The 19,256-nt window shown below is 46.4% G+C and overlaps 1 pseudogene; it reads left to right on the top strand.

Annotated features, from left to right (window-relative positions):
• The first annotated feature begins 9,681 nt into the window (after window positions 1-9,681).
• LOC107278349 (putative serine/threonine-protein kinase-like protein CCR3) lies at window positions 9,682-17,512 on the top strand (annotated as a pseudogene).
• The last annotated feature ends 1,744 nt before the right edge of the window (window positions 17,513-19,256 follow it).

Raw genomic sequence — 19,256 nt, 5'->3', positions numbered from 1 at the left:
ATCCCACGCACCGTGACCGAGACTACTTCGTGGCGGTACGTCCAATTTGTATTACTTCTTACAATTATTTCATTTATCTTGCATAATATAGGACAACTACTGAATTTGTTATTTCCATCTTGCATAGGCTGATGCCGCACGGGATATCAGTGCCGATATCACCGCAGTCCAAGTGAGGTTGAACAGAGGTTTGCACTTGACTGACGTTGAGCAGAGGGCGACCTTCGACCGGATGCAGGAGAAGATGCGTGCGGTCATGCGCGTCTTCTCCTGTCGCAGCGCCGTGGACGTCGTACCTCCAGCTGGTCCGGTACAACCACGGCCTCGCGCGCCTACCGTCGGAGCAGGACCTCGACCTACGGCACCTATTTCGCACGGTACAGTTCAGCCCAGATATTAGTTCATTTTTGTTTCAGCTTTTGCACGATTATGTCACCATGTTTTAACTGCACGTTTCCTCATCGCAGGACCTCGTCTGCCTTCGAGCGCGTTCGCAGGCACGACCGGCGCTTCCATGAGCTCCGCAGGGGCGTTCGCCACCTCTTCGGGCGCGTTCGCCAGCTCTTCCTCTCACGGAGCGTCGATCCCTCGCCCACACGGTACTTTACTTTTTATTAATACTGTTAAATACCTGTACGAAACTGATGGTCCTTGTCCAGCAGGATTTGCAGCCGGGATCTTCGGTACTGGGGCCTCTTCGTCTCACGCCGGTAGGACTGGTCCTACTAGCCAGTTCTACGACGACGACTTGCACGGTGCAGACCACCACGACGTACTAGGCTCCTCTCAGCTTGGAGGAGCTCCAGAGGCGCACACTCAGGAGCAGCCAGAGGTCACACCTATACAGGCAGGACGGGTTGGCCGTGCCGTACCCCCGGACCGACTCACGTACTCCCACGGGCACGTTAGGGCGCAGGGTAGGAGGGACAGGGGTAAGAGGCCTCGTCAGTAGTGTTCTACCTCTTCAGTCCTTATGTGACCGTTTCTTTTGGCTTACAAACTTGTAAAGCAGTACTACTTTTGCTATTACTACTGCAGTACTACTTGTGTTTGTCTCGTCTACATAGTTCTTTTCATTCATATGGTGCTAGAACAACTTATGCTCACGACAACACACTTTCGGCGCTGCACGGTAGTGTCAGATCCAGTAGCGCGCACAGTCCACAACAGCACACATGAAAAGCGGCAGCTCGAGTTATCACTATCAACTTTCGGCGCTGCCTGTTTACATAAAGTGAATCACGCCCACGCGTGATCGTCTTGTCACATCTAATGAATAATGTATCTCATTGAGTTCACATATATTGCAGTGAAAACGACGCTATATAATTGACAATCTGAAGGCAACCTCTTCATATCTTCTTTCCCACTATCACACAACACACGAAAATGAAAGCCTATTCATTGGTAATACGTAATCTAGATTTGAGATTATGTAGAACATTCTTCACTACAATTTTACATTTTGGCAGCAAACCAAATATGATCAAATGCAATTTTACCTTACCAAATATTTGGTCGTGAAGAAAAATTTGGCACTAACAATCCAAATATGCCCTAAAAATTAATAAAATATTTGTACGGTAAAAAAATATTTGTACGGTAACAATCCAAATATGCCCTAAAAAATAATAAAATTGTATTTTACCAGTCTTGGAGATTTTAATCTTGTATAGTTTTCAATATAAAAAGATTTGATAACTATTGATATTTATACAAAAATATAGAGCACAGTACAAAATCGCCCTAGCGGAGGGCGGCAAGGGGGCCGCCTGCAAAATTCCATGCCCCCTCGCCGCCCATTTGCAGGCGGCCCCCCGCACAGTACAAAATCGCCCTCGCGGAGGGCGGCAAGGGGGCCGCCTGTAAATTTCCATGCCCCCCCTCGCCGCCCATTTGCAGGCGGCCCCCCGCACAGTACAAAATCGCCCTCGCGGAGGGCGGCAAGGGGGCCGCCTGCAAATTTCGTTGACGGCCGTCGCCCGAGAGCGAACGGCCGTCTGCCACGTCATTTTCGCCGCCCTATGAGAGGGCGATTTTTAAAAATCGCCCTCCCAGAGGGCGGTAGGCGACTACTTCCGTCAATTTTCAAAATGGAAAATTATTTTTGTCAAACTTTTAATAAAAAAAATTATAAATAAAAAAAATTCTTCTAGTGGCGACGAATCGCTGGGCCGAAAGGGGGTCGCGGTTGACGTGCCTCCATATGGGCCAGAATTGTGGTAGTATGCGCCGGCCTATAAGTAAGTTTTTAACGTGGGCCCATCTCAGCCCAATTTGAGATGCATATGGCTGTAGTGGACCGTCTGTGATGGCTTGGGCTTGCTGTGATTTTCACTAAAGCTATCATCAGGTTTGCACAAGTCAAATTGATCGAAATAAACTGGCATACAGGCACTACAACCCGTCTCTGCTCGAAGTAACAAACACAGTGATAGGGGTACGGATTTTATCTTTGTATGTGTTTTTCTTGATTGCGATGTGCTGTTAATGAGCCAATATTGGGAGTACTACTTACATGCACACTTGTGATTTGTGTTGTACACGGGTACTCTAGCAGCCAGCTTAGGTCATTTTTTCCTTGCAAAAGATTTTTCTTTTGCAAACTGCAAAAGATTTGTTCTATGCAGGTCAGCAGGTGTCCGATCGGACACTACACATCTATAATGTGATTTTTTTAAAAAAATAAAAAGAAAGAATCCTTGTCTGCAATGAGTTTTCCTTTTTTTTTCCCATTTTATTCCAATTAATATGAAAGTTTCTAGATCTTGAGAGCTAATGTGGAGGCTATTTTTTCTATTACTTTATTATAAGTTATAGATATTAATGAAATGTTACCAAAATAAGGTAAGTGAAAAGCATGTCATTAACTATTTAACCGTGCCAACAATAAGGCAGCAGTTGCGTATGTTCTGACTAGGGATGAAAACGGTCGGAAACGATCGGAAAACAGCCTCAACCATTTCCGTAACCATATTTTTCTCGGAAACGAAATCGGAAACGGTAAAGTCGGAAACGAAAACGATATCGGAAATATCGGAAAACCGGAAACGGAACAATACGGACGGAAACATGTCGGTACAGATCAGAAACCGGTAACAAATATGGAAACATTAAACTATAAAAACATATATTTAACTTTACATAAGTATGTTATATATATATACATAAATTCAAGCTTATACTATATAAATTATAAATTAACTTCATTTTAGCCATGTACAAAAGTTAGAGATTTTATTGAAGAGTCATTCAATCTATAAGCTGTGGGTCAAGTATAGACATGTCCTATAATATCGACATATTTAGAATACGGTAATTACCATATTATAAGAAACGGTAATTTCCGCGAGAATACGGTAAATACGGAAACGATCGGTATAACAGCAAAACCATTTCCGTTTTCATTTCCATATTTTTTACCATTTCCATTTTTGTTTCGGTCGATTACCATTTCCATATGGCTCGGCCGGTAGAAAGTCGAAAACGAACGCCGGTCGGCCGGTAATTACCGTTACCATTTTCACCCCTAGTTCTGACCATAAGTTCAGTACATGGGCTACCTATCTTACAAAATCAAAAGCACTAGCTTTTTTTTTCTACCCTACAAGGTAAATAATTTACAACAGTAATTATTTTTTATGTATCAACATGTAAATTGAGCATATTCAAAAACACTAATAGTAGTTTTTGGTGCTGGAAAAATGCTACTATTGGAGCACCGAGATTTTTATTGTTAGTGTTACTGAAAAAAAAATCTTACTCTCACATAGAACTTGACATGAAGTGTACTTAGCTACATGTACAATTTATTTAAACGTGCCCTACTAAACGGTATAAAATATTCGCTGTAGATTATAAAAAAAAGTGAAATCTTTAGCACCTTTCACTGGTGGAGAAACCTTTGTAGTCCCGGTTCGTAACTCCCCTTTAGTCCCGGTTTCCAAACCGGGAGTACCAATCCGGGACTAAAGATCGAGCTGACCTTTTTTTTTTTTCATGGCCCTGTTGCTGCATGGTTTATATATATCTATATATATATATATATATATATATATATATATATATATATATATATATATATAAACCATGCATATATATGTTTCAATACATATATATGCATACATATATATATGTATATATATATATATATATATTATATTATATTATATTATATGTATATACATGCATAATATATATGTATTTACACATATATATGTTATGCAAATGCATATGTATATAGATATATATATGACCAAAATATATTTACATTATAGAAAATGTGTACACATGCATATAGAAACATATGTAGTCATGTATTAATTACAATCCATTATATGTCCTAGCTAGCTACGATTTCGACGTAGTAGTAGTCGCTGCTAGCTCAGAAGCTAAGGACCGGTGAATTGTGTTTCCGTCGTAGTAGAATTCACCCTTGGGATCAAGGATTTCTTCGTTGATGAATCCCATGAGTTGTTCTTGAACCGCCGCGATAAATTCCTTGTGTGTGGTCAGGTTATCCCTCATGCGAATAAACTATATGAATGTATGAAATTGATTAGTAATTAAACAAGAAATCGCTACGTAATAAAATTTTGAATTTATTTGTACGTACATCGAGCTCTCTTGTAGTGATGATTTGGTCTGCAAGGCAGTGGCAATACTCGCACACGTAATAGCCGCACAAGTTAGTTCCCTGCTTTTGCTTTGCGCACTACAAATAAATGACAAACAACGAGAGATCTAATTAATATACACTTGTATGTATTTGAATCGGAGAAATATAAATGTAGAGCATGTGTACTCACAGGAAATTTGAACTAATTAATAAGTCTTTCTCTCCATTTACCGCGGACCAAATGACGGAACCGATACCAAGCCCTACATGGAGTTTAAAGCTATGATTCGTAGTAGCAATTAACATAACAAGATTTTCTTAATTAACAAAGGAACTTATGACGGTACCTGTCTATAAGTTCGAAAACCTTGTCAAACGTAGACTCTTTTTTATCCATTGAGTCATATACGTTGACGGTGCAGGCCTCCAGGTCGAAGAGTAAAAGCACCCAGTGGAATCTGCAATGTGCGTGGGATGCATTACATATGAAACACTTAGCAAGTTCGTACGGGTATGAAATTTGGTATGTAGGAAGACAGTAAAATTAAACTAACTCTGTGTTGTATGGCAACAGTATGAACGTCTTGTAATGTTGCGCCTTCAGGAGATGGACGAGATTGTCCTCTGTTTCTTGTGGATATTGGTCGAGCATTGCGACGTTTACTTTCCGAGGGTCGATGAATCCAGTATCGAAAACCCTCCGCCGTCGGGCCCTTTGAATCTCCATTCTACAACGATAAAAGGGAGTATATTATTTTCTATAGTCTACTTATATACAAGGACCTAATTAATTAAAGGAGACGTATAGTAAGAAATCTAACTGATCGTAATCCTCGTCAGTCTTGTCCTCAACTCTGACGATTCTTCTTTTGCCTGGGAGAACCACTTGACGCTTAGGCTCATCAGGCCCTCTGCCCTTCTTTCCTTTGCTAGACATGTCCTTCACAAAAAAGACTTGCGTTATATCATTGGCAAGGACAAAAGGTTCGTCCGAGTATCCAACCTTGTTAAGGTCAACAGTTGTCATCCCACTGTCATCAATCATTACGCCTCCACCAGTCAACCTAACCCATTGGCACCGGAACAGAGGAACCTTGAGAGGACCATAGTCAAGTTCCCATATGTCCTCGATGGCACCGTAATACGTGGCAGTTGTTCCATCGTGTCCCATGGCATCGACACGAACATCGCTGTTTTGGTTCGTGCTCTTCATGTCTTGGGCTCTCGTGTAGAATGTGTACCCATTGATCTCATATCCTTGGAATGTCGCGATCGACCCAGACGGTCCCCTCGCCAGGAAGGCAAGTTGTTGGTTGATCGACTCGTTACCCATGAGATGTTGTCGTAGCCACGCGGGGAAAGTATCAATGTGATGCCGTGTAATCCATGCATCGGACTTACCAATGTTCCTGGCGCGAACTAGAGTCAAGTGCTCCTCGATGTAAGGAGCTACCAATGAAGAGTGTTGCAGAACAGTGAAATGGGCTTTACGGAATAAATTGTTGTCTACCGTCATTATTGCTTTCCTTCCGAGAGTTCCCTTTCCCCGTAGTCTCCCTTCATGGCGTGATTCAGGTACCCCGATTGGGCGAAGGTCTTCGATAAATTCTACACAAAATTCGATGACCTCCTCTGTTCCATAACCCTTGGCGATGCTTGCCTCTGGACGAGCACGGTTACGAACATACTTCTTCAGAACGCCCATGTACCTCTCGAAAGGAAACATGTTGTGTAGGTACATAGGCCCGAGAATACGGATCTCTTTCACAAGGTGACAAAGCAGATGCGTCATTATATTGAAAAATGAAGGTGGAAATATCAACTCAAAACTGACGAGACATTGCACCACTTCATTCTGAAGGGCTTCTAATCTATCCGGATCGATGACCTTCTGCGAAATTGCGTTCATGAATGCACATAGCTTTGTTATTGTTGCCCGGACATTGTCTGGAAGGATACCCCTTATTACAAATGGTAGCAGTTGTATCATCAACACGTGACAGTCATGAGACTTTAGGTTTGTGAACTTCTTCTCCTTCGTGCTTATTATTCGCTTGATATTCGTGGAGTATCCAGACGGTACCTTTATGCTCTCCAAGCATTCAAACATACTTTCCTTCTCTGCCTTGCTAAGAGTGTAGCTGGCTGGACTCAAGTAATGGCTTCCTTTCTCCTTTGGTTCCGGGTGAAGGTCGCCGTGTTGTTCCATATGCTTCAGATCATTACGTGCTTCCAGTGTATCTTTCGACTTTCCGTATACACCTAGGAAGCCAAGAAGGTTTACGCAAAGGTTCTTAGTGAGGTGCATCACGTCGATTGCGTGGCGTACGTCCAAGAATTCCCAATATGGTAACTCCCAAAATATAGAGTTCTTTTTCCACATCGCCGCGTGACCATCTTCGCTCTCTATATGCTGGCTTCCAGGCCCCTTTCCGAACACTACTTTAAGATCTTTAACCATAGCAAACACTATTTTCCCGCTGCGATGTTTAGGCTTCGTACGGTGGTCGGCCTTATGTTCGAAGTGCTTGCCTTTCTTCCGTACCGGGTGGTTTGCTGCAAGGAATCGACGATGACCCATGTATACAACCTTCCTACAGTGCTTAAGATACGTACTTTCTGTTTCATCCATACAGTGAGTGCAAGCCTTGTACCCCTTGTTGGACTGTCCGGATAGGTTGCTAAGTGCAGGCCAATCGTTGATGGTTACGAACAGCAGCGCTCGTAGGTTAAACTCCTCCTGTTTGTCCTCGTCCCACACGGGGACACCTTCCTTCTTCCACAACTGTTTAAGATCTTCGACCAGTGGTCTTAGGTACACGTCGATGTCGTTACCAGGTTGCTTGGGGCCTTGAATAATAATCGGCATCATTATGTACTTCCTCTTCATGCATAGCCGGGGGGGGGGGGAGGTTGTAGATACACATCGTAACGGGCCAAGTGCTATGGCCGCTGCTCATCTCTCCAAAAGGATTCATGCCATCCGTACTCAAACCAAACCGTATGTTTCGTGCGTCCTTTCCAAATTCTTTAAATTTTCTGTCGATGTTTCGCCACTGCGAACCATCGGCGGGGTGTCTCAGCATCCCGTCCTGTTGACGCTCTTCAGCGTGCCATCGCAACATTCTAGCATTCCCCTTGTTCCTGAACAAACGCCTTAGCCGTGGTATTATAGGGAAATACCACATCACCTTAGCAGGAATTCTCTTCTTTGTTAGCTGCCCGTCAACTTCTCCTGGATCGTCCCGTCTAATCTTGTATCGTAGTGCTTTGCAAACAGGGCATGCTTCTAGGTTCTCATACTCCTCACCGCGATATAGGATACAATCGTTCGGACATGCGTGAATCTTATGAACTTCCAGTCCTAACAGGCAGACTATCTTCTTAGCCTCGTACGTTGTCTCGGGCAATTTGTTTCCCCCCGGAAGAATGTTCTTGATGAGTTTCAATAAATCGCCAAATGCCTTGTCACTAACCCCATTTTTTGCCTTCCATTGCAACAACTCCAGAGTGGTATCCAACTTTTTGTGCCCCTGCTCGCAACCTGGGTACAACGAAGTTCTGTGGTCCTCCAACATCTTGTCCAATTTATGGGCCTCCTTTTCACTTTCGCAGTCCTCCCTGGCGTCCTGCAACATCTGACCAAGATCATCCGCAACGTCGTTACCATCAGCAGCTATTTCCTCCTCGCCCGTTTGATTTCCTTCAAATCCAACATACTGAGCAAAGTCCGGAATATTGTCGTCTTCCACTTCATCTTCTTCCATTTCAACACCTTGCTCTCCGTGGGATGTCCAACAATTATAGCTTGGCATGAACCCCGACTCAAACAAGTGGAAATGAATAGTCCTGGATGCAGAATACTCCTTCTGATTCTTACACTTATTGCATGGACAACAAATAAAACCCCTTTGCCTGTTAGCTTCGGCCACTCTCAAAAAATAGTGCACGCCGTCAATAAACTCTTTGGACCGCCGGTCAGCGTACATCCATTGCCGATCCATCTACATGAGTCAAAAAAACCGTACACAAATAATTATTCTTACAATAATGACAGTCATACAATAATTATAAGATATCTTTATTCATACAAAAATCATAAAATATTACACCAAATAATTCTTAAAAACTATTTGTAAAGTTTTAAACTAATTTTAATGTGTTTTACTTCTTTTAATTTTCATTTTAGTTTGTTTTCTATTATTTAAGATTAACTTTCACTAGAGTTTTCCTTCTCAACTATTTTATAAAACCTTGTTTAGCAAATGAACTAAATTTCTATATATTCTTTCTTCCCCACACACATTTTCTCTCTCATCAACTTACAACTAAATTTTGGAGACAAAAAAAGTGTGCAAAACATAGGTGCAAATGTAGTATGACAAAAAAAAACATTGGAGGATGAAGTTGCAAACCTTTTAGGCACCTCCGATTTGTATGTAATTAATCAATAAAATAAATTCAATAGAAATTTTGGCATGACCTCCCCTCTTTTTTGAAGAAATTTTGAAGCTTGCTCGGGCAGCTGGAGGAGGAAGAAGACATATATATAGGGGTGGGACTTTAGTCCCGGTTGGTAGCACCAACCGGGGCTAAAGATCACCGGGATCTTTAGTCCCGGTTGGTATTACCAACCGGGACTAAAGTTACGATCTTTAGTCCCGGTTGGTATTACCAACCGGGACTAAAGATCCCGGAGAGGCCTGACATGACCTGACAGCATTCGAACCGGGACTAAAGATGATCTTTAGTCCCGGTTGGTAACACAAACCGGGACTAAAGATCAAATATGCCCGTTACCCTTTTGAACCGGGACTAAAGATCATCTGATCTTTAGCCCCGGTTTTTATTGCATCCGGGACTATTGTGGAAATCGGCCGACCGACGAAAGATGGTTTCTCCACCAGTGTTTAATCTGGCCATTGGCCAGAGGATGAGCGCAAATCTTATCAGTCCACACTCCACTACCACCCACTTTCTGGGAATTGCCTTCCTTTCCCTTCTAGCTAGCAAAAGTAGCATCCACGCGATTCTACCGATTTCTTTGAGATCACCACGGCGAGATGTGGAGCGGGCTGGGGCAGGCTGCGACAGTGGGCGCACCTAGTCGGCGCAGACGTCCGTCGCCTAGGTTTAGATCTAGTCGGGTGGTTCTATTGGGTGGATGAACAACAATATAGAGATGAAACGAGAGGGTTTAGAGACCGACCGGTTAAGGTGTTGGAGGATGAAGAAGTGCCGGCCATCGTCGTTGTCGTCGCGGGCTTGTCGTGGACGGCGACGACGGTGGTCGTGATGGCGTCGGTGGTTGTGGCGGGGACGACCGTCGGCGGCGTCGATGAGGCGTGGCGTGGCGGTGAAGCTTCCCGTCACTGGCTGCGCCCCTTCTCGATCGGATTAGGGTTTTGTGGGTGGAGTTGGCGGCGGCAGCGAACCTCGTGTCTTGTGCCGCCCCGGCCTCCACCCCTCTTTTATATGGCGCAGGGTGACGGGGTCCCACTAGCCATTGAGCTGGGTGCCCCCGATCAGGGTGTGGGTCAAGGCCTCTTGTGCCGTTGGGCTCAAGGGGAGGGAGATCTATCTAACATTCTCCCCCTTGATCTCACTATTTCTTTTAGCCTTTTTCTATTTCATCACAGATTTGCACATAGAGCTTGTTTCATCGTCATGGTTAATCGCCAATGGATCCGACAGCCACTATACACATCTCCATTCAGAAACAGATACTTTAACTTTTGGGCCATGTAGTCCAGGATTCATAAGGCTTCCCTTAAACCCATGCCGGCTACATGTTCCTTGAACACGTTGGGTGGTAGGCCTTTCGTGAGCGGATCCACGAGCATCCTTTCTGTTCTAATGTGCTCGAGACTGATTGTTTAATCCCGGACTTTGTCCTTCACAAAATAGTACTTTATGTCAATGTGTTTGGCAGCACCACTTGACTGATTGTTGTGAGCGTACATTACTGTGGGTTCGTTGTCGCAGCATAACTTTAGTGGTTTCTCAATACTGTCAACCACCTTTAAACCGGGTATGAACTTCTTTCGCTAGTTTACCTGCCCCGTGGCCTCATAGCATGCTATAAACTCGGCATACATAGTAGACCCTGCAGTGATAGTCTGTTTGGAGCTTTTCCATGAAATAGCTCCCCCTGCAAGGGTGAACACGTATCCTGATGTTGACTTTGTATTATCTTTTGCAAAATCAGAACCTGAATACCCCACTATCCGGAGCGGCTCTGATCTTCTATAAGACAACATGAGGCCTTTTGTACCTTGCAAATAACGCAAGACTTTCTTTACCAATTTCCAGTGCTCTGGGCCTGGATTACTCTGAAATCTGCCAAGTAACCCGGTGATAAATGCCAAGTCAGGACGTGTGCACACTTACGCATACTGTAGGCTTCCCACAGCTGACGCATATGGCTTTGTTTTCATTTCGTTGAGCTCATACTGATTTTTGGGACATCGCCATGTCCCATACTTTTCACCCTTGACTATAGGAGCAGGTGTGGCACTGCATCTGTACATGTTGAATTTCTTCAACACCTTTTCTATATATGTCTTTTGAGAAAGTCCCAATACATACTTTGTTTTGTCTCGGTGAATCTCTATGCCCAAAACATATGAAGCCTCACCGAGGTCTTTCATGTCAAAGTTTGAGGACAAGAATTTCTTTGTTTCCTGCAGTACACTGACATCACTACTAGCCAGTAGAATGTCATTTACATACAGAACTAGGAAAATGAATCTCCCATTCTTAAACTTTGTATAAATACAGTTGTCCTCAATATTCTCTCGAAACCCAAATTTCTTTATTGTCCCATCAAACTTCAAGTACCACTGTCTCGAAGCTTGTTTTAATCCATAAATGGATCTCTTTAGACGACATCCCATATTTTCGTTTCCTTTCACGACAAAACCTTTCGGTTGTGCCATGTATACTTTTTCCTTCAAATCTCCATTTAGAAATACCGTTTTTATATCCATCTGATGTAATTCCAAATCATAATGTGCCACCAAAGCCATTATAATCCTGAAGGAATCTTTACAAGAGACTGGAGAAAATGTCTCATTGTAATCAATTTCTTCTCTTTGCGTGAAAACTTTTGCCACAAGCCGCGTCTTAAACTTTTCTATATTCCCTCTGGACTCATATTTGGTTTTATAGACCCATTTACAGCCTACTGTCTTGGCTCCTTTAGGAATTTCTTCTAAATCCCAGACATCGTTTAGTTTCATTGATTTCATTTCATCTTTCATGGCTTCCAATCATTCAGATGAGCGAACGCTTCTCATGGCCTCTTCATATGAGGTGGGATCATCCTCCATATGCGACTATTCTATATTATAAACTTCATAGTCATCACAGATAGCCGATCTTCTGACTCTTTCAGACCTTCTAGGGGCCTCCACATTTGGCACATTCTCTGTTTGAGGCTGTTGCACCTCCTCCTCTTGTATGGCAATAATTTTTGTTGAATCCTGTAGAACAGGTTCCTCACTTTCATTCAATGTTGCCACAGGAGGGGTAACAATAGGTGCTAGTACCGCAACGTCATGCATTGCAGGCACAACATCAGCAGGTAGAGAGAAAAAAGGCTCCTGAGTCGACGGAGCCGGTACAGACACCTGCCTCTCCTCAAGATCAATTTCTCGAACTACCGAGCTCCTCCTAATCATTTCGTCTTCCAAGAAGACGGCGTGTCTCATTTCTACAAACTTTGTATAACTGTTTGGACAGTAGAAACGATAACCCTTCGATCTTTCAGGATAGCCAATAAAATGACAGCTTACTGTTTTGGGATCCAATTTCCCAAGGTTTGGGTTAAATATTTTAGCCTCTGCAGGACTCCCCCACACATGGAGGTGAGCTAGCGAGGGTACTCTTCCTGTCCATAGCTCATACGGTGTTTTGGGCACCAATTTGCTTGGAACTATGTTGAGGATATGAATTGAGGTTTTTAATGCCTCCATCCATAAACCCAATGGTAAGGTGGAGTAGCTCATCATGCTGCGCACCATATCCATAAGGGTACGGTTACACCTTTCAGCTACCCCATTCTGTTGAGGTTCACCTGGTGTTGAATACTGGGCTACTATACCATTCTCTAGCAAGAACCTTGCAAAAGGTCCATGGAATTGCCCATAAGGCGTATGCCGACCATAGTACTCCCCCCACGGTCAGATCTTACTACTTTAATCTTTATGTCATGCTGATTTTCAACTTCAGCTTTGAATATCTTAAATTTATCCAATGCTTCTGATCTTTCTTTAATTGAATAAATATAACCATATCGGGAGTAATCATCTGTGAATGTTATGAACGAGTCATAGCCATCTACACTTTTCACAGGAAATGGACCACAAATATCTGTGTGAATGATCTCGAAAATTCCTACGCTTCGTTTTGCACACTTTTTTATGCTCTTTACAAATTTTCTTTTAATGCATTCAATGCATTGTTCTAAATCTGATAACTCTAATGGAGGAAGAATTTCATTCTTAACTAGTCTCTCAATTCTCCCCCTTGAAATATGGCCTAAACGACAGTGCCATAATTTCGATGAGACATCAGGAGTTCTCTTTCTTTTCTTGTTTTCTTTTGTCAACGAGGACACAACATTCACATTCTCAGGAAGAGATAACAAATAAAGCTCGTCTTGCAACACAGCAAGACCAATACATGCATTATTATACCATAGTTTACATTTTCCATTTCCAAAATGGCAATCCTATCCACCGAAATCCAATTTCGATACACTTATTAAATTTCTTTGCAAAGAAGGAACATAAAAATCATCTCTAAGTAAAAGTGTGAAGCCATTCGCGAGCTCTAGGCGAAGATCTCCAACAGCTTCAACTTTTGCTTCAACTCCATTGGCGACTCTAATGGAGCTTTCGCTTCTTTACGTAGTTCTCGTCGAACGGAATCCCTTTAAACAATTAGACACATGAATAGTTGCTCCAGAATCAATCCACCATGTGGATCTGGAATAACCAACATAATGAGATTCATTTACAAATGTAATAATGTTCTCACCTTTCTTTGCCATGATTATTTTCAGGAAGTCAGGACAATCATTCTTGTAATGCCCTGTCTTCTTGCAGTGGAGACACTGATCCTTTTCAACAGTGAACTGTTGTTGCTAAGGCAGATGCTGAGGCTGTTTTGCTTTTGAGGAGGGTGACTTGTAGTTCTTTTTCTTGTTATCTTTAACATAGTTAATAGAGTCTCCATTGGACTCTTTGATTCTTTCCTCCTCTTGCACACAATTAGCGATGAGCTTTTCAAAGTTCCATTTCTCTGGACTTATATTGTAGTTGACAACAAAGTTGTCAAAGTGCTTTGGCAATGAGGCCATAACCAAATGGACAAGAAAGTCATCTGAGATGCCCAAATCCATTGGCTTCAACTTGGAAGCCATGTTGCTCATCCTAAGAATGTGGTCTCTTACACCACCTCCATGGTACCTTTCTGTCACAAGCTGCTTTATTAGCTGTGTAGCATAAGTCTTTGAAGAACCAGTAAATTGGCTCTTTATTCTTTCAAGGTACTTAGAGATGGTGTCACACTCTGGGATTGAGCCCAATAAGGTTGGCTCAATCGTGTTCTTTACCACAGCCAAACATTTCTTGTTGACTAAGGACCATTTCTTTTGCTCAATGTAATACGACATTATGAGGGGAGCATTGTCCCTCTGTCTTCTTTGCCAGTCAGCATCTGACTCATTTTCAACTCTGACAAGTGCAGCAGGTTCTATAGGACATGGGGTAGTCAACACCCAGTCCACCTCTCCCAAGATGAAAGCAATGTCGAGTTTTCTTTTCCATTCTGCGTAGTTATCTCCCTTCAGGGTCGGAATATCTTTAATGCAACCCATCAAGCAGTAGCCACCTGAAATAATCATGTACGGTGAGAGCAAAATTAACATTAAAAATATTATGCATTAAGCCTACATCACCGTTGGGTAAAAATAGACATAACATATAAAGCTATAACTATAACATTGCAATTATCAACGTTGGTCAGAAAATTACAACATCATAGCACAGAATTAATGTTCCTAAAATTAAATTCTCCCGTTGGTTCGAAATTTAATTTTAGAAACACTAATTTTCATCAATTTTATCTATTTGTAGCGGAATAACTTTATAAAATACATATGAACAGTAGCAATTCTGTTATTTACACTCTGTAAAAAATTACTCCTTTGGATCAAATTTTAAACAGAGGTAAAGCATGCAAAATCGCTTCAAAATTGTGTTGAAATTTGCATGAAAATAGACAAAATTTAAAGGAAAAATGCTACTGTTCATGATGCCATTTTGGCCCATCGGAGGAAAGCTGGCCCACGGCCGAGTGCGCGCGCGCGCGCAACCGCAACCTAGGCCTGGGCCGGCAAAGCGCTCCTGCGCGCGCGCCCTCTTGGGCTCATTTCGGCCCAGCCGATGCCGGCGGCCCTCGCGCCGCCGCGCCTTCTTTTCTCTTCTCCCCCAACGCGCCACCAGCCCCACCGAGTGAGAGAGAGTAGGCGGCGACGAAGGAGATGGCGGCGCCGCCACGGCCCCCTCGCCGGCACGCGCGTGCACCCGTGGGTGCATGCACAGCCATCGAGGGGCCCCAAGGCGGTGCCCTTTGCCCTCCCCCCTTTGCTGGCGTTGACAATGACCGGCGACGTGGTAAGGGATTAGGGTTAGGGTTTCGTTCTTTTCGATCCATTCGGATCATTGCTTTTCTTTTCTTGTCTTCTTTGGATTTCTTTCCCCGAACCGATATAAACACTAGGGTTCTCGCTCTGATACCACTGTTAGGATTCTCTCTAGGATCGCCTAGGTTTAGATCTAGCCAGGTGGTTCTATCGGGTGGATGAACAACAATATAGAGATGAAACGAGAGGGTTTAGAGACCGACCGGTTGAGGTGTTGGAGGATGAAGAAGTGCCGGCCATCGTCGTTGTCGTCGCGGGCTTGTCGTGGATGGTGACGACGGTGGTCGTGATGGCGTCGGTGGTCGTGGCGTGGACGACCGTCGGCGGCGTCGATGAGGCGTGGCGCGGCGGTGAAGCTTTGCGTCACTGGCTACGCCCCCTCTCGATCGGATTAGGGTTTTGTGGGTGGAGTTAGCGGTGGCAGCGAACCTCGTGTCTTGTGCCGCCCCGGCCTCCACCTCTCTTTTATATGGCGCAGGGTGACGGGAGCCCACCAGCTATTGGGCTGGGCGCCCCCGATCAGGGCGCGTGTCAAGGCCCCTTGTGCCGTTGGGCTCAAGGGGAGGGAGATCTATCTAACAATCTCCATGATCATGCTGGCGGCGCTGACGGCTCAGCAGAACAAGGAGTGCGAGCAGCTCGCCCGCCGCGTGTTCATGATTGCCGAGCTGCTGCCGCACCTGCAGGATCCGGAGGTGATGCGGAGGCCGGAGGTCCGGCGGCCGCTGGCCGGGCTCGGCGACACGCTCCGGGAGGCGCACGAGCTTGTGATGTCCTGTCAGGGCATGACCATGGTTGGTGACAACCGGGCGGCAAGCTGACAAGTTCAGAGAAGTTCAGAGCAGGATCGACTCGATCGTACCTCCTCGTCTTCCCCTTCGTCAGCCACATCTACATCACTCGTCGTCTCGATCGAATCTACAACATCCTTCTTCCAAACGACATGTCCACTATGCCGTCTCCATCTTCAGCCTCCCACTCTCATCAGGTGGTACGTACAATACAAAACTGTGTTACTCGATCGAGCTTTTCTGAAATTGTTTACCTTTCGTGCTAGCTTGCTTGCTTTGCTAAAGAGAGAAACTCAATTACTTCGTCCTAGGAGTTGCAAGAAAATGTGGTGCTCCATGGAGACGAAGGTGAGAAATTCACCTTTGCGGAGCTCGCGACGGCCACCAACAACTTTGCAGCTGACAGAGAGATCGGTAAAGGCGGCTTCGGCACAGTGTACATTGGATATCTTCTTCCGGACGGGCGAGACGAGGTGGCCATCAAGCGCACGCACAAGGACGAGACGTACGGGACAACAGCTAAGGAATTCATGGCAGAGGTGACCATCCTCCCCTCCCTTCGCCACAAGCACATCATCTGCTTCTATGGCAGCTGCGTGCTGGAACAGGAGAAGCGCCAGCTTCTTCCACCGTTCCGGAAGATGAAGAAGGTGGAGGAGCGCCTGATCGTCTACGAGTACACCAACAACGGCTCGCTTCACGACCACCTGCACGGTACAACGCCGCCGCCGTCGTCCTCGTCGTCGCCGGTGAGGACGTCATTGAACTGGAAGATGCGCATCGAGACACTGCTGGGCGTGTCGCGAGCCATCGAATACCTGTAGTGCTACAACGAGCGACCGGTGATCATCCACCGCGACATCAACTCGTCAAACATGCTGTTCGACGCCACTTGGGCGCCACGCTTTGGCGCTTGGCTGACTTCGGCGCGTCGGTCCGCTGCGATCACTCGACGAGAAGTGTTCCGGCCGATGCTTTCTATGGCAAGTTCGGATACATCGACCTGGAGTACGCCACGACAGCGATCGCGAAGCCAACGATCGACGTGTACAGCTTCGGCGTCGTGATGCTGGAGGTGTTGACGGGGATGAGGGCACTCTTTTACCAAGAGGAGGACGTGCACAAGGTGTTCGACTGTTCGGAGGAGGATCGGAACGCAATCCCCGCCGTCTTGGCTGAAGTCACACCGCCGTTCATCGAGGTAGGGGAGGTGTGGTCGTGTGGAAGGTGTTGGACAGGCGGCCGACGCCGGAGCCAACGGCGAGGCAGCTGGAGGCGGCGGAGCTGGTGGCGCAGACGGCAGCGCGCTGCATGCGGCTGCAGGGGGAGGACCGGCCGGCCATTTCCGAAGTCGTGGCCAGCTGTAACGCTCCGCTTTTCGTGAGGCGTTAAAAACTAATTCGGCAAAATCCTAATTGCGAAAATTTTCGTTCTTTGTGTGCGAGTCTAAGTTGTGCCAAGATCTCAATTTAATCCCGTTATTCCCTCTCATCGAAATCAAAATCCTCCGCCTCAAATCTCCTCTCCCAATTCAAGTCTCCGAAATCTAAATCCGAAAGTCAATCCCTTCCTTTGAATCCTCGCCAAACACATTTCCAAATCCCAAAATGTCCAAACCCCCGTTTTGTTTCCTTCCTTGACTCCCCTATGTTCCCGAGAACAAATACCCAAGTATTCCTTTTGAATCTTTCCCATGACTTCTCCTTGAATTCCCCTTGATACATCCCTAAACCCTCGAGTTTGAATATCAAATTTGAATTCGAATCCAAACCCTAAATCTCTCCATTTCTCTCCAAATCAATCTCCTCTGAAAAAGTCTATTTTGCCTCCCTCGGATTTTTGTGGGCCGTTTTCTCCTCGGCCCATCTCCTCTCAGCCGCTCCTCCCCCTCCCCTCGGCCCATTTCCTCCCTCTGCCGTCCTCCACCCTCCTCTCGCACGTGCCAAGCCGAGCGGAGAGAAAGAGCTCTCTCGCTCTCGCTGTTTCTCCCTCTCTCTCTCTCTCGTTTTCTCTCTCGCGCGCCGACGCCGGTTCCCGCCGTCGCCGCCCAAAACCCGCCACCGCCTTCGCTCGTTCCCGCGCGCGCTCCCGCCGTGGTGGCCGACAGCCCTCGGTCACCGTCCGCCCTGGCCCGCCTGCGCCGCGCAGCCGCCCGCGCCCACTCTGCCGCTGCCCCCACCTCTGCGCCGCAGCGCGCGTGTGTCCAAGACGCGGAGGCAGCACCTCTCTCTCCCACGCGCTCTCTCCTCCCTCAGCTCGTCCAAAATCGGCAAGGAGCCGAGCTCCTTTCTCCCTCCCCTTTTTGCTTTTTCCCCGATTGGCGTCACACCCGTGACCGCCTCTGCCGCCGCTTGGCCGCTAGCTCCGAGCACGACCGCCAGCTGCCGCCCTGACCGCCCTAAGGTCGGTTTGAACCGACCTCCCGCGCGAACCGACCTCGCCTCCACTATAAAGCCGACTCCCTTCTCTCAAATCCCTCCCACTTCAGTCTCCACCGCTGCAGTGCCATCGCCGCCTTGCTGCCGCCGTCCTCGCCTTCCTCCGCCCTCGCGTGTGCTGGGAAGCCGGCGTGCGCGCGGAGCCGAAGAGGGCTCCGGCCGCCCATCTTCTTCCCCTACCCCGGCCCGAGGCCGGAGAGCTCGCTCCCGCGCTGTCGGCCGCTCGTCACAGCGCCCGTCTCGGCTCGGTAGTGCCTCCCTCCGTTCTCCCCTCTCGCTTGCCCTCTCCCTCCTATAGCTCGCGCGGTAGCTCGGTAGTCCTCCCGAACGCGCGTAGACAAAGCCCCTAGCCTCGCCACCACCCGCCATAGGCTTGCCGCCATCGCCGCTCGCTCCCGGAGGCCGCCGCTCGTCGCCAGATCTCCACGGCGTCGCTCTGCCCCATCCGACGCCGGAGATGAACTCCTTGAACCCCGGAGATACTCCCACCACCTTGAATTTAATCCTTGTCGCCCCTCCGCCGTTTCCCCTTTTTCTCGCCGCCAGCATGCGTCGCCGCAATCCGCCGCCTCTGGCCTCTTTCCGGCGAATCCGGTCCGGTGGCTCACTTCCTCTCGTCCGTCCCATCGTTCCGGTGTACTCCCTCTCTCTCGAATCGTCGCGACGAGCTCCGGTGAACTCGGCTGCCGTCCACCGTC

Source organism: Oryza sativa, chromosome 11 (assembly GCF_034140825.1).
Source record: "Oryza sativa Japonica Group chromosome 11, ASM3414082v1".
Taxonomy (NCBI): Eukaryota; Viridiplantae; Streptophyta; class Magnoliopsida; order Poales; family Poaceae; genus Oryza; species Oryza sativa.
Note: the sequence above shows the minus strand (reverse complement) of the source record. Positions and strands in the feature narration are given on the sequence as shown.